The sequence below is a fragment of the Aquarana catesbeiana genome, linkage group LG01, assembly GCF_042186555.1.
Source record: "Aquarana catesbeiana isolate 2022-GZ linkage group LG01, ASM4218655v1, whole genome shotgun sequence".
Classification (NCBI taxonomy): domain Eukaryota; kingdom Metazoa; phylum Chordata; class Amphibia; order Anura; family Ranidae; genus Aquarana; species Aquarana catesbeiana.
The window spans coordinates 257,702,293-257,719,462 of NC_133324.1; the positions used below are offsets into that span (position 1 = coordinate 257,702,293).

General features: G+C 43.2%; 1 protein-coding gene across 1 annotated transcript in view; it reads right to left on the reverse strand.

The window, feature by feature from the left end:
* LOC141140649 (transmembrane protein 132D-like) overlaps positions 1-17,170 on the reverse strand; it is a 1,563,515-nt gene that overhangs the window by 860,563 nt on the left and 685,782 nt on the right. The gene's annotated exons all lie outside the window — the stretch shown is intronic.

Here is a 17,170-nt window from a genome sequence, read left to right on the forward strand (position 1 = left end):
AAAAAAACAACAACAACATGTAGAAGGAAATAATATATCAGGTAATAAGTGTATGGAAAATAACTGGTACCCTGGCTCCTCTGTTTAAATGTGTTCAATAAGAAAAATAAAAAAGAAAGAGACCAAAATCGGGGCAGCATTAATCTCGATCTTGATATCGCAGCCGAATCAGATCTTAATGTAGCTGATGACAATACTAACTATAATCCAGTGTCTTTTAATATCAGATCAGACTTTTACCCAATAAGTTCTAGAGGGAAAGACATGGACTTATACCAGAGACTGGTGGAAAGAGATCTGTCTCATTTAGCAAGGAATATCTCTAACAACACAATTGAAAACCTTTCTGCCAGTGAGAAATTATCTCTTGATAATCTGCATAAAGACTCTTCTATAGTAATAAAAAATGCAGACAAAGGTGGAGCGGTGGTAGTACTGTATGCCTCCTCATACAGAGAGGAAGCTTTGCGACAGTAATCAGACCAAATGACCTATCATAAACTCAGGGGTGACCCCACTGACTCTTTCAAAGGGGAGCTCTCGTCTCTTTTAGATAGAGCTGTCTCTACAGGTATTTTTACATCTAAAGATAATGAAATGCTTTTTCCTGCTTTTCCTGTGATGCCCATCTTCCCTCATCCACCCAAACTACACAAGGGGCTCATACCTTTAACAGGAAGACCTATTGTAGTGGGCATTGACTCGCTCAATGAGCGATTGGGGCAATGGGTGGATCAGCAGCTGCAACCACTAGTCACCGATTTGCCAGGATATCTTCATGACACCAAGCAACTTTTATCCAAACTTGATAAAATGACATGGGACAATAATTTTTGTTGGATCACGTGTGATATTTGTAATTTAGACTCCTCAATCCCACATGTTCTGTGTTTGCAAGCTGTATCGTTTTTTTCTAAGCAGGTCAGGACAGTTTCCTTTGATTTTGCAGGAATTCATCATCATGTATTTAGTATATTTACTGACCCACAATTTCTTCATGTTTGACGGGGACTACTATCTCCAAAACAGCGGAGCCTCCATGGGTGCCAAATTCTCACCGTCCTTGGTCAATTTATATATGGGATGGTGGGAGAGGCTCCGCATTTTTGGAGTTGATAGTCTCTGTCGAAAAGACACTATATTTTACTGCAGATATATAGACGATCTTTTGTTTATTGTTTCAGATCCACATACAAATATAGAATAATGGTTAGATTACATGAACGATAATGTGCTAAACTTGAGATTTACAGGGAAACTCAATGTTTAGTCTATAGAGTTCCTAGATGTTAAATTGACAGGGGAAAACAATGAGATTACCTCAAATTTGTACAGAAAGCCTAGTGCAGGCAATACGTTCCTACGGGCTGATTCTATCCATCCGGGGCACACTATTAATAGTATCTTGGTTGGCCAATTCCCCAGACTTAGAAGACTGAGCAGCAAACAATCAGACTTTGATCAGGAAGCTGCATATATGTCTGCTAGGTTTGAGGAAAGGGGATACCCTAAATCAGTCACCAACAGAAGATTATTGATTGCAAAAGAAGTACCCCATCATAAACTACTTGCAGACAAACCCGCTAGTAAAACCAGATATTGCAGCACCCACAATTCTAACTTTATTCCCACGTTTTCCACTCCTTACAGTATTGAATTTCACAAAATACAAAAGATTGTAACTAAGTACCTTCCAGTGCTGTCTCATAATCCTGTGTACTCTAAGATTTTAGCTAAAGGCATTTGCACTGTGTCTAGAAAAGCTCCATCCCTCAGTGGTCTCTTGTCACCCAGTCTTTTTTCCAGTAAGAACACCTCCATGAATTGGTTATCCTTTCAAGGAACCTTCAAGTGCAGTGGCCGAGGTTGTGCTTACTGCCCTTTCATTAAAAGGGGTGACACCATCATGTCCACATCTAGAGGCAAATCTCACAAGATACATTCCTTTATCAATTGCAACACATGTTACATCATATATGCCATCCCCTGCACAACTTGTTCCATACAATATGTTGGCAGGATGACACGCAGACTTAAAGATCATCTCTATGATCACCTCCATGATAAAGAGAAAGATCATGCCACAAATGTTGCACGACATTGGAACAAATTCCATCAGAAGGACACATCTAGTCTTGTCATTCAAGGTATTGACAAAATCGTAAAACCACCAAGAGGTGGTAACAAGTTCAATATTCTATGCAAACGAGAAGTCCGGTGGATTTTCATTTTGAACACCAGATGTCCCTTGGGACTTAATTTTGAATGGGATGTATCCCATTTTTATCAATAGATAATATCTAGTAATTTGTACTTTTCCATCTTGCCATTAATTTTATTATGGTGGTGAGATTACATTTCCTCGTCATCACCATTTTTCGTCCTATTAGGGGTTAAATGCACTTGATAATATGTATACATTGTAATATCCATTGCATGATACCTTTCAGGTGCATTTTTGTGACAGCCACGGTTCCCGAATGCGATCATGATTTTGTTTGCAGCGGGTGGAGTGAGGCTTTGGGTCTCACTATGCACCTGCTCACAATTTTTCCATCACCTCTTCGAGACTAGTCTGTCTCGCGACTCTCCTTTTCTCCAGATCAAATTCCTTTAATGCTGCCCCGATTTTGGTCTCTTTCTTTTTTCTTTTTCTTATTGAACACATTTAAACAGAGGAGCCAGGGTACCGATTATTTTCCATACACTTATTACCTGATATATTATTTCCTTCTACGTGTTGGGGTTTTTTTTTTTTTTTTGATTAACACCATATTCATATTATATGACTTTGGATGGACCAAACAAACTTTCAATTGGTTTTTCAATATGACACAACATATAATTGATTGTTAGGTTTTTCTCTTTGGTAAAAGTGTATTTTTGCAATTACAACACTTTTTCAAGTGAATACTTTTAACATAATATCAGAGTTTTATTGTGACTGTGAAGGAAAGACATTTCTTTCTCTTGTTCACATAGAGATCTTTATGATACGCTTGACACGGCTCTCCGGCCAACATTCTATACAATTATATATGCTTATCATAAATAGATCTCTACATCCACTCAAATTTTTTCATTTATGTTTACGTTTTGTATACTCCAGAGGAATATATATTTTGTTTGTTGTTTTTTCATTTAACCCCATTTATATGTGTGCGCCGTGATGGGACGTGTTTACATTCTAGATTATCATTTACTGACACTAATGTGATGATAAATGCTTTCTAGTATTTTTGGTAACAGCTTTTGTTTCCCGCCCCACAGGTGCACTCTATTTTTGGGATTTCAAGCTCCAATTGTGTAGAAGGCGTGTTCACCTAATTGTAAAACTTTGATTGGTGGATCTTTTCTTCAACTTCCTTCTTATATACACTATTGTTTTTTGTTAATTTAGCTATGAGTAAGAATCAAACGATGTGAAACGTGTTAGCCATTGATCCCTGTTTTGTTGACTGATTTGACTGCTATGTTGGATTTTATTCTATTTTTCACAATAAAGATGCCTTTTCCACAGAGTGCGGCAGTCCAGGACATTATTGTTTCCACGTATCAAGAAAACAAGAAGATGGTGTAGTATGTAAAAAAGGCTTTATTCCACAAGTAGCATAACATAAAAACTATGTGCCCAATACAGACCACGCAGGTACGCCATTTGTGTTCCACCTGCGCTCCAACTAGCGAAAGTGACATGTCTCGTACTCTACGACCCGACTCATTTCATCAGCAACGTCTGATGTCATCAGGAGTCATGTGCTCGGACGCGTCACTTCCTATACTTTGATACACAACCGCATATTGGATATTCAATCCACTTCCATCCTTCCTAAGTTTTAACACTTATATTGGATCAATCCTATAAAAATATAAAACTTTTACTACCGATATAAAAAAAGATATATGTATAAAATATATAAAACGTGACTAGCAACCTCTAGTGGTGGTGGACTAGGGTGCCATCTTTTGGTTGAACAAGAAAATGCTCTCAGCATTACTATAACTTATATAATAATAGTGAGAATGAAGAGCAAGGTTATTGGGGGAGAGGAACAACAAAGAGAAAGCAATTAATTCATATGAATTAATTGCTTTCTCTTTGTTGTTCCTCTCTCCCAATAACCTTGCTCTTCATTCTCACTATTATTCTATTACAATATAATTGACTTATGTCTGTAATACTGATTGGTATATCTTATCCATGCATCCTTTTTAGATCATACAGTGTATCTTCACAGGAAACCCCTGAAGAAGGAATTATACTTATAATATTCCCAAACATGTTGGGTCTTTAATATATCATGCCTGTATGTGTTTCTGTTTGAGAACCCACAGTAACATGATGTTAGTAAAAGATCTGTATGAGTTGTTCATTCATTGTTTTTAACCTAACATTTTGTGCAAATTTTGAATAAAGTTTATACATTTTTTTACTACCAATATCTATTACTTTATACCAATCACATACCTCTCAAACATATTTACCTCTTCCCCCCCCACCCATAAAATCCCTGGGGCAATTCTCTCTCATTTTCTCCATTAATATTTTTTTGGGATGAGGTGAGGGGTCGAATACATTTAGATAAAACCAATTGATGTATTTGGTAGCCCGCTATTGTATTAAAAAACTAATATAGTGCAGATCACAAGTGCCAGTAAATTTTAACCTAAACTGGTTAATATTAATTTTTGGGAGGGACTCTAATGCTACGTACACACGGTCGGACTTTCCGGCGGACTTGGTCCGGCACACTTTCTGACGGACTTTGTCCGCCAGGTGCGCCGGACTTTAAAACGGACGGACTTGCCCACACACGACCGGACTTTTCTGGCGGGCTAAGTCCGCCCGTCTTTCCGACGGACTTTCGCAGGAGGTACGGCGGACTTTCAGAATGAACGTACTTGCCCACACACGGACAAGTCCGTTCATTTTGAACGTGACTCATGTGCGACGGGACTAGAAAAGGAAATCAATCTTGCCGCTTTTATCGGCAAGATTGACACCTTGCGAGCCCCGTCGCGGGGCATACCAGGCCCTTAGGTCTGGTATAGATTATAAAGGGGAACCCCTACGCCGAAAAAAACGGCGTGGGGTTCCCCCAAAGATCCATACCAGACCCCGATCAGAGCATGCAGCCCGGCCGGTCAGGAAGGGGGGTGGGGACGAGCGTCCCCCTCCTAAACCGTACCAGGCCGCATGCCCTCAACATGGGGGGGTGCTTTGAGGGAGGGGGGCGCCCTGCGGGGCCCCCCACCCCAAAGCACCTTGTCCCCATGTTGATGAGGACAAGGGCCTCTTCCCGACAACCCTGGCCGTTGGTTGTCGGGGTCTGCGGGCAGGGGGCTTATCGGAATCCGGGAGCCCCCTTTAATAAGAGGGCCCCCAGATCCCGGCCCCCCACCCTATGTGAATGAGTATGGGGTACATGGTACCCCTACCCATTCACCTAGGGAAAAAGTGTCAATAATAAAACACACTACACAGGTTTTTAAAATAATTTATTAAACAGCTCCGGGGGTGTCTTCCTCCGGCTTCGGGGGTTCCTCCGGTTCCTCTTCTCCCGGCGTCCGGTTGGTTCTTCTCCGCTCTCTTCTCCCGGTGTTCCAGTTCTTCGGCCGGCTCCTCTGCTGTCTTCAGGTAGCTCTCTTGCCAGCAGAGGTCCGGGCTTCTGGGCTTCTTGGCTTCTTCCCTCTTCTCTTCTCCAGATGTTGACACGACGCTCTCTCCGGCTGGACTGCTCTCTGAGGGCTCCGTTGTGACTTATATAGGCGGAGACCCCGCCCCCTAATGATGTCACAGTCCCTGGGCATGCTGGGACTGTGACGTTTTAGGGGGCGTGGTCACGGGCGATATTGACCACGCCCCCTAAAACGTCACAGTCCCAGCATGCCCAGGGACTGTGACATCATTAGGGGGCGGGGTCTCCGCCTATATAAGTCACAACGGAGCCCTCAGAGAGCAGTCCAGCCAGAGAGAGCGTCGTGTCAACATCTGGAGAAGAGAAGAGGGAAGAAGCCAAGAAGCCCAGAAGCCCAGAAGCCCGGACCTCTGCTGGCAAGAGAGCTACCTGAAGACAGCAGAGGAGCCGGCCGAAGAACTGGAACACCGGGAGAAGAGAGCGGAGAAGAACCAACCGGACGCCGGGAGAAGAGGAACCGGAGGAACCCCCGAAGCCGGAGGAAGACACCCCCGGAGCTGTTTAATAAATTATTTTAAAAACCTGTGTAGTGTGTTTTATTATTGACACTTTTTCCCTAGGTGAATGGGTAGGGGTACCATGTACCCCATACTCATTCACATAGGGCGGGGGGCCGGGATCTGGGGGCCCTCTTATTAAAGGGGGCTCCCGGATTCCGATAAGCCCCCCGCCCGCAGACCCCGACAACCAACGGCCAGGGTTGTCGGGAAGAGGCCCTTGTCCTCATCAACATGGGGACAAGGTGCTTTGGGGTGGGGGGCCCCGCAGGGCGCCCCCCTCCCCCAAAGCATCCCCGATGTTGAGGGCATGCGGCCTGGCACGGTTTAGGAGGGGGGGGGCGCTCGCTCGTCCCCACCCCCTTCCTTTCCTGACCGGCCGGGCTGCGTGCTCGGATTGGGGTCTGGTATGGATTTTAGGGGGGACCCCACGCCGTTTTTTCGGCGTAGAGGGTTCCCCTTTATAATCCATACCAGACCTAAGGGCCTGGTATGCCCCGCGCTCACCGCAATAGGAAAATCTGTTTTTCCTATTGCAGCGAGCGCGAGATGCAATACCCTGCCCTCGCGTCGTATCTGGTCCGTCGGACCAGCATACACACGAGCGGACTTTCCGTCGGACCAGCACACAGACGAGCGGACTTTCCGCCCAAAACTGAGTCCGGCGGATAAATTTAAAACAGGTTTCAAATCTTGGTCCGGCGGACTTTGGGGAAAAAGTCCGCCGGAAAAGTCCGCTGGCGCCTACACACGGGCGGATTGCCCGGCACACTCTGGTCCGCCGGACCAAGTCCGCCGGAAAGTCCGACCGTGTGTACGTGGCATAACAGTTTCTCCATATTACTGTTTCATAAAATGACAATTTTTTTTAAGATGCTTGCCGTCCCTAAGGTAGGATGGAGTAGCTTGAACTATGGGCTGCAGAAAAAAATCTATATATTCTCCTGCCCTAGAAAAGATGGAATCTATGCCACTGAGTATTGGTCTACCAGGTGGACATAGATTATCTTTGTGGATTTTTGGAAGTTGGTAAATAACCAGTAATGTCGGGGCAATGTATCGTTTGTACAGAATGACTTTGGGAATAGGTTTTTAGTAAATAACCTGTTCTTCCCAATGACTGAGAAGAAGGTTGGCAACACTGGGAGCATAATTGCCCCCATGGCTACACCTTGATCTGTTTATAATAGGAACCTTCGTGCCAAAAATAATTGTTGGTCATAGCCAAATCGAGCAGGGACATGATAACTTTTTTGTTCAATGTTGAGAATAGTGTGGGCATCCAAGGCTAAACGGGTAGTAAAAACAACATCCAGGTGTCTAATGCCGCATACATACAATCGGACTTTACGGCAGACTTTGTCCGGCGTACTTTTCGACAGACTTTACAACGGACTTTCCGAATGAACGGACTTGCCTACACACAATCAACCAAAGTCCGACGGATTCGTACGTGATGGCGTAGGACCGGACTAAAACAAGGAAGTTCATAGCCAGTAGCCAATAGCTGCCCTAGCGTCGTTTTTTGTCTGTCAGACTAGTATACAGACGAGCGGACTTTTCGACCAGACTCGAGTCCGTCGGACAGATTTAAAAACATGTTTCAAATCTAAGTCCGTCAAACTTTTGAGAAAACAAAGTCCGCTGGAGACCACACACGATCGAATTGTCCAACGACATCCAGTACGCCGGACCAAGTATGCTGTAAAGTCCAATCGTGTGTACGCGGCATAAGACTTGTGTACAGGGATTCCACATCAATGGTGATGAGGATGGTGTCATCCACGATGGGAATCTTCCGTAATAGGTTGATAAGATGCTTGCCGTCCCTAAGGTAGTATGGATTAGCTTGAACTATGGGCTTCAGAAAAAAATCTATATATTCTCCTGCCCTAGAAAAGATGGACTCTATGCCACTGAGTATTGGTCTACCAGGTGGACATAGATTATCTTTGTGGATTTTTGGAAGTTGGTAAATAACCAGTAATTTCGGGGCACTGGGAGCAAGATATTTAGCTTCTTTCTTAGTTGTGATACCTTTTTCCATTGTGCTTTTTTGACAAGTTTCACTAATTGGGTTTTGATTTTGTTAACAGTTTTACCACTTAATTTTTAACATATATTTTTATCCCCCACGGACATCTATTCAATTTGTTTTTGTATATGTATGGACTCTTAAATCGGTATTAATTATCACAGTTTTCTAGTACGTTTAATTTATTACCTCATGTATCTATATATGGACATTTAATTTAGTATCAATTATCACTATTTTCATGAAGTTAATTTGATTATTTCACTATTTACATATTCATGGTTATATGATTGGTTATTGGAGCACGGTATGAAATTTATTTGTTTTTTTTAACACATTATTAGACTTGTGGTCTTACTACCAGCTGCTCCTTATGCTGCGTAAACACGATCGGACATTCCGACAATGAAATCCTCGATTTATTTCCAACGGATGTTGGCTGAAACTTGTCTTGCATACACGCGGTCGCACAAATGTTGGAAATTCCGATCGTCAAGAACGCACTGACGTACAACACGTACGACAGCACTATAAAGAGGAAGTTCAATAGCCACTGCGCCACCCTTTGGGCTCCTTCTGCTAATCTCGTGTTAGTAGAAGTTTGGTGAGAGACAGTACGTGCTTTTCAGATCCTTACTGCTCTTCAGTTTGTGTTTGTGGGTTCGTATCTGGTTTTCAGTGCATGTAGTCAGTTCGCATCTGGTTTTTAGTGCGTATTTTTATAGTACGTATTTGATCTTCAGTGCGTTATTGTCCGTTGGTTTCTGATTTTCAGCTCACTCTTCTCAGGCCTTTCTGATTTTCCGTGCGTTCTGTTAGTTCGTTCTGACCAGCCGACCGTTTTGAAGCCATGTTGGGGGTACGTACTCGTCATAGAGTTCGTGCTATGCGGGGGCTTGGTGTTGGGGTTCTTACTTTGACCCAAGCCCAGTCCATGAACAGGGCGAGGAGGAGTTCTGGTTGCTCCAGCATGACCAATTCTCTCATATGCCTTTGTTGTGGGAGATCTGTGAGAATAATCTTTGCTAATGTATTGTATTTTTTTAATCGTTCCATAATTACCAGGATTGTAATATGCTGTGAATGTCCTCTTTGTCTTCATGTATGCTGGAAGTTTTTAAAGTTCTTTGTCCTTCATGCATATTTGCCTTCACTAACCTCCTCAGCATGCTATCCTGCGCCCATACACACCTAGCCTAGTCACTTAACAATGTATTTTGTCAGCTCCATAGTAGTGCTTTACCCTAAACACCCCCTAAAATGTGTAAAAATTTTATTTGAGTCCTTAAATTCAAGCAGAGTGCCAGAGGCTTTTTTTGGGGTCCCAAAATCATTTGGAACCCTCCCTCCCCCCAACCGCTAAGTCAACCGATACCAATCCTCTATCTGCTGACTTTGCCAAACCCATACACCCTATGCCTACATATTTAGTGGTCATATTTCTGTATGAATTCACCAAAGCATGTAATCAAAGGGCCTGCCTAAATACTTTCAAATGGTATTGTTTCAAGTTTTGTTCTCCTATTATCTTGATAGGTAATTGTAGAATGTAAAAATGTGCTTCAATTTGTACAGTGTGTATTTATATTTTTGTATTATGACACTTCTTATCTGTCCAGGGGCTGGCCAAAGTAACACACATTATTTATGCATTCAGCTCTCAATGAAGTTACCCGTCCAAAACATCTCCCCCCCCTAAAATTTTTACAATTGGCCATCAGAGGGGGTGAAGAATCTGATAAGTGGACCTTATATTTTTGTCTTTAAATACTCCTTCAAATAAATGTTATGCTGATGTTGGCCAAGAATGTTTGTGTCTAATCTGCTTGCAATGTTATGTGCAAAAGTACAATTTTTTTTTTCTTGTTTCACTCCACAGTTTCCTTCAACGCCACAGGAATGGCAGACTGTGGCTTCCCAATTTGCCCAGCGGTGGGACTTTCCCAACTGTGGAGGGGCAATTGATGGGAAACACGTCCACATAGTCTCACCCCCCAACTCGGGTCTTACTATTACAACTATAAGGGGCTTAAAAGTATTGTGATGTTGGCAGTGGTGTCGGTGACATATGAGTTTCTCTATGTGGACGTGGGGAAGATGTCGGGTGGTGGAGTCACTGCCCAAACCGAGTTCTACGGACGGCTCCAGAGTGGTGGCTTGGGATTGCCACCTCCAGAAGACAACGTGGCTGGTCTGCCGTTCATCTTTGTCGCTGATGAAGCGTTTGGGCTGGGTGATCACCTGATGTGGCCGTTCCCGATGAGGACCCTCACCCCAGACCAGAGGGTTTTTAATTACCGGCTGGCCAGAGCCGGAAGACTGGTGGAGAATGCTTTCGGGATAATGGCCAGCCGGTTCTGACTATTCCTTATGCCAATCAACATGACGGAATATAAACTTAGCCATATAATACTTGCATGCTGCATTCTACACAAATTTTTAAGAAGAAATGCTATGAACTGTGGCCTTAGTTGGGCCTGAGGCCGGATCTCAAGAACAAAATCTGACGCGCTTGAAGCTGGCCGTCCTGGCTTGCCCCCCAAAAGCGCCCATGAGATCTGTATAAAATATATGGAGTACTTTGTGGTGGGGGGGCCATTGATATGCCAGAAAATGTTTCAGAAACATTTTTAAAATACATTTTTAATTTAAACTGAAATAGGATTTCCTTTGATTTACTGCTTGTGTTTTTTTAGCTGTCTCCTAGGTTATCCAATGGGCTTTTCTTTTTGGCCATTTTCTTCAATAGTGCAAAGTAATTTCTTTGATACATGAGGTGACAATCTCTTCTTCAGCTAACTATTATTATGTTGTGGCTCTGCTACACACACACACCTTGTTTTTGTTGTCAATGTATGTAATGCATTAATGATAAAAATATTCATCATTTTCAGCACCATTAATTTAATTTTTTGAGTCACGAAAATGGCCCGATTGGGGCAAATTTTAAAGAACTGTGGGTGTTATTTACTGAAGGAAAATCCACTTTGCACTACAAGTGCACTGCAAAAGTGCACTTGAAACTGCACTGAAAAAAAATACAATAAAACAAAAAGAAAAAACCCATAAAACAATACACAACTACAAAAAAAAATACAAAACTACAACTACACAAATACACAAATACAAAAGGAATTTACACAGTTCAACTTTCATAAATTGAAGGCAATATCAGACATTAGTATGTCCAAACTGTGTTGATCTTGCCTTCATCAGATGGGGTGATGTCACCCCTGTGAAAGCCAAATTTTGAAGATGCACACAAATTGAGAGTCAAAATGGGGATTTCCCTCCTGATCCCATGCCTAATGTCAACATGTGCTAGCTCCCATCATGGGGGACATGTTTTGGGGGTGCAACCCCTTCCTCTCATCTACTTTAGTTGCGACGAAGGGGTTGCACTCACAAAACGCGTACATTGATATCTCGTGTTGGCAGATAACACATGTTGACACACTGTGTGCGTCTTCAAAATTTGGCTTTCTATATACTTTAAAAAAGTTAGAAAAATAATAAAAATATAAACTATTTGAATAATTTTGGTGTGTTTTAGATTCTGCCTAAAGCATCAATGATGTTTTTGAGTCTTTTTTCAACATCATTGATGTCTTCCTTGATCTTCTGTAAATTCCTTTTGCACACCATGATCTCCCTGATGAGGATCTGTGAGCTTGCACTTGTGAAATGAGTTTCTTCTTCCACAACATCCATATCACCTAAAATTAAAAAACACACCATGTATTATAAATATGCAGGCATACATCTATTACCTATAGCTTTGGTCTCAGACACTCACCTATTGTGGTCACTATTTCGCCCAATTCATAAACCTCTCCTTCCTCCACATCCTCTGGTTTTGGTGTGGGGATTTCCCCTTCTTTAGGAGGTTGTGGGTCCCTGGTGTCCTCTGATGTCCCGAGTCTTTTCTTTCCGGTGACCCACACTAGTGCTCCTGCGTCCAGATGTGTAAACAGCTGGTGAGTGTCCTCTCCTTACACTGAATTGAGTTTGCATTTCATTCTAGCTACAAACCCATCTAGACAATGTACTAAATTTCTTTTAATACAAATAGGCATGAACAAATGTAGTTAACCTGCATCTGCCAAAAAACATTGTATTAGTGGGTGAACGAGCGATGTTTACTACGAACGATTACTGTGCCCACGAACCTGAAACTTGCCATTTTAAACTGTACAACAGTAAAGAAAAGCACATGGAGCAGCACGAACGTAATAATAATAATAGGAACACACAACACAATACTTACTTTTTTGCAGCACTCTCTTGATTCTTCTATACTGATCCTGCTCCCTCAATTTCAGGCCCAACCATCTTTTCCTCAGTTGATCCTTGGATCACCATACCCCAAAATTCTTCTGCAGACTTTTCACAACTTTAGCCATGATCTTGGCCTTTCTCACATTTGAGTTTGGGTAAGGCCAATGCTTCCCGTCACTGTCGACCCTCTTCAAGATGTCCACCATCTCCACCATCTCTACAAAGAACATATTTGAGGCCTTAAATCTCCTCCGGGATTGGGGACATTTGTGGCTCCGGGATTTCGTCGTCCTCCTCGTTGCTGCTCTCCTTTGCATGCACTTGCACTATCTTTGCCATGTGCTCTCCCACCTCGCCGAAAGAGAAGGGGCGGGGAATAGACTAGAAAGTAGGCCAGGGCCGGGCGGAGTTTCACGCATGCGCTGTGTATATAAAGTGTAACACGCATGCGTCGTACGTACAATCTGTGAGCGGAGGATGGAGTAGCATAAGCGCCAATCGTGATAATGAAGGTACAATTTGAACTTGGGACTTCAGTGGTCTATACTGCTTCTAGATTGGGGCCTATATTGGGACAAGAGTAGGAGAGTTTAGCCTGACATTAGGGTTTGTCTTGTGTTGTGTCTTGCAGATAAAATGGATCGCTTCGACAATCATGACTTTATACCCCTATTTATTGATGAAAACAGGGAGGTGCCCTGTCTGTGGCAGGTAAAACACCCCTTTTATAATAATAAAAGAAAGAGGAAGGCAGCGCTGGATCAATTGCTGGAATTTTTAAAGCCGCAGATCCCTATTTGAATGCAAAAATCAGTGGCATGAGGAGCACTTATATTAGGGAGCACAAGAAGGTCCAGGATTCCCAGAGATCAGGAGCTGCAGCAGATGACATTTTTGTCCCCAGGCTGTGGTACTGTGACAGACTGCATTTTCTGTCAGACCAGAGTGAAATCACGCCATCACTCTCTACTCTTCCTTCAATGCTTCCTTCCACCCCAGCTGAGGCTTCCAATGTCCAACCTGGCCCTTCCAGCCAGGAAGAAGTGGAGGAGCCCAGCTTGAATCAGGTATAGCATTGCTCAACATATTTCTTCTCATAAAATTAATGATAACTAGATGTTATTATTGATTACTAATTTCTGATTTAACACAGTGATTTAGATAATAATAGATATGTAAAATCTATTACTTCTATCAATACATATCATCAGTAGTGGCCAAAAATGATTGGGACAAGAATGAAAAATGCTGGGGTCAGAATGATAGTCTTTTCTATTTATTAACATTCAATTTGCAACAGTCATGAGCTGAAAATTGTGTGTGATTGATGACCAAAAAACTAAAACTATGTCCCTTTTTCATACACAGGAAAGCCTCAGCCAGGAGGAGGCTGTGGAAAGTGGCAGCCAGAAGGTGGCCGGGCTCAGTAGCCTAATCGAATCCCAGGTCCCTCCCATCTGCCAGGAAGGGGGAAACCTGGAGGATGCAGCACTTGGGTTAATTCGGCAGGCTACTGCGGCCCTCAGAACCCCCCCAATCTTCAAGAGCGCTATGCCTGCAAAATGCAGGAAATGGAGGAGGGTCAATGCCTCTTCTGTGAGGAAGTTATCTTACAAGCCCTAAATAGGGGGTTAAGGGGTGAACTCACAAGAAAAAGCCATGTTTGTGAGTTTGACCATCGTCCTCCACCTCCTGCCACAACTCCAACACCAGAGCCACAGCCTGGAAGGAAGCGTGTAAGGAAGGCAAGGGGGTGATGGCCTGGGTTCAATCTGGTCTGGCAAAAGACGAAGACTGTTGTAAGACCACAGCCTGTGGACATATATGTCATCTGCTGCTGTTCCTGATCTCTTTTGGAGCCCTGGACCGGATTGTGCTCCCTATTTAATGGACTCCTCAGGCTACCAATTTTGCCTGTAAAATAGCTGATATGTGCCCTGGGGTACAAAGGCTTTGCCAATTTCACCAGTTTATCCAGCGTTGCCTTCCTCTTTATTTTGTTATGACCCATAATAAATGTCTATTTTTTTCACAAATACTTTCAAAAAGGACAGTTTGTGAGTAGGCAGGTACATTTCAAAAATACAATGTACTTGATTTGATTGTAGCCGTATTAGTGCAATTGTGACAGAGAAAATTGAGTACTGTCCGTGATACTTTTTTTATTTGCACTAACATACAATTATTCAGGACAAGCTTTCGGGGTATGTCCCCTTCTTCAAGGTCCAAGCAGTACTGATTCACAAATTTTTAAGCAGAATGTTAAAGAAGAAGAGAAAAAAAAAAAAAAAAAACAAGAGAAAACCAAACACATACAAATCAATGGTAATAAAGATAGCAGCAGAGTTAGTGAGATAAGACCGAGATAAGAGTATATTACAAGCTGAGATCGCGTAGATGTAACTATATATATAAATCACTTTTTTTTTTGAATGAGAAAAAATCCTGACTGAGTTCTTGAACTTCGTAACTAAATCTTGTCACATAGCTTTCAAATAACTTTTCCAACAACATATAACAAATAGTATTCCTGAGAGATACCATGTAGGGGGAAGGTGAAGGAGTAATATATTACAATATAATTCCCCAGGGGAATGTGGTAGTCAGTTGGGGTTCTGTAGCATTTTGTATAATATTAAATCCGTTCCCCATTTGCAAGATTCTGTTAGCAGAATCTATAAGTATTTTGTTACCTGTAAGAAAGCCCTCTATGGGATCTGATTTGTATTCTGCTGTCGGGTCTTATTCAGCTTATCTTTGGTCATATTTCGCCTACTAGGGGCTAGTAGTGCAATTTTGGGCTTCCTTAGGTCAAGCATAGATTATTTAGGAGTTACCTTGTGAATATTCCTACTAGGGGTTGAAAACTCTCTGCTATCTTATATATTTCTATCTTATGTAGGGTATGTGTCATGGATGACTCACAAGAGTGAACTATGGTCATATTGTTGGTACTAAGTTATTCCAAGTATCTGGAGCGGTGACCCGTGGGATCATATGACGTAGGGTCTGTGATCAAGTAGAGATGCAGAGGGGCATCACCTATGGGTGATGTGTCTAGATATTGTTTCAGTCCTACCCAGCATTATCTCCTGTGAGTCATCTCTACCATTTTCCACCTTGTATACAGATAAGGTGTTCTACCCCCAATCACATGCAGAGAAAGAAAATGCCCTTGGATTTCCATTGTCTCGTATATCAGGAAGTGGACTGTGAGAGTTCAGACTCAGAAGTTCCATGAGGTCTTGCAGGCAGTGCCTTAAGGCCCACACCTTGTCCAGGAGAGGCTTGCATGGTTGTGATGGATGTAGGTGGGATTTGCAATCAGGTGGGTGAGTCCAAATTTCTGTGCTGTATTTGGAAAGTAGAAGGCAGTCAGTGGTATATAGTACCCAAATGCAGGCAGATCAGTACAGGCTGCTATTCGGCAAGTTCAGTAAGACATGTTGCCTCTGCTAAGGTGTTATGTCAGAGACTCATCTAGGGTGGCATGTCATAAGTAGAACCGTCAACATTTATTTCCAAGGTCAGGTAGGTAACGTGTAGGAAAAGGTGTATAAAGTAAGGGAGGTACTCATCTCAGGTTGGGATGCCTCATGGGTTCCATGTCAGTATTCTTGACGGGCCCGTCGAGGTTGCGGAGCTTTTGTCGGGCTGGTGCCTGGATGCCATCCCCAATATGCTGAAGGATCACGGATTGTGGACGGTGAGCAGTGACGACATGTTCTCTGGTCTTGGGCATCCAAGGGTTCTTCTCTAAAAGGAGCGGTTCTCTGGCTGGTGGGTCGAAATGCCGCATACCAGTTGGGGACCTCCACCAGTGAAATATTGAGGTTTTTACAGAACTGTGGGAGGTCTTTGGGTACCCTTAAAGAGGTCATTTTGCTTTGGTGTGATGCGGAAAGGCAGAAGGGGAACTTCCGCTTATAGTGGATTCCTTTCTTTCTCTGAGTTTCCAGTAGGGGCTGCGGAGGCCTCTGTGGTGTTGCAGGGTGATTGCGGAGAGATCCTGGTAGATTTTGATGTCGCTGCCAGCCTAGGAGATCTAAGTTCTATTTTGGGCTTTCCACAGAATCTCCTCTTTTAACCGAAAATCCACTAGACAGCAGACCACATCCCGGAGTGGGTCTGTGTTTCTGCCCTGAGGCCTAAGGGCTCTATGGATTCTAGCTCTATAGGGGTGGCATGGGGTCTGTCTAAAAGGTTGTTAAACAGACTCACCACTGTTTGCAGCAGCTGATCTGGTTCCACTGTTTCTGGCAAGCCTCTCACTCTGAGGTTGTGTCTTCTCCCTCTGTTGTCCAGGTCTTCCATGCGGCGATTCATATCTCTAAGCTGTAGTGTATGTGTGTCTACAGCATGGTGCATATGCCTCAGGGTTGTTTCATGGTGGGCATCTGTGATTTCCAGGTCCGAGATTGCCGCTGACAACATGTCCTTGATATCAGCTGCAATCGCCCGCAGATCATTTAGATGCAGCTGCGGCAGTTGTGGTAGTGGAGCAGGACCCACTGGTGAGGAAAGAAGCTGGTGTGAGGGGGTTTGGTGAGCGGCAGCCGTTCCCGCTGTGCTTGAGGCTTGTGAGGATCCATGGGAGGAAGCCACCATGTTTCCGGCTTGTGTGCGGAACATCTCCGGGATAGACTGGCTCAGATGCCTGG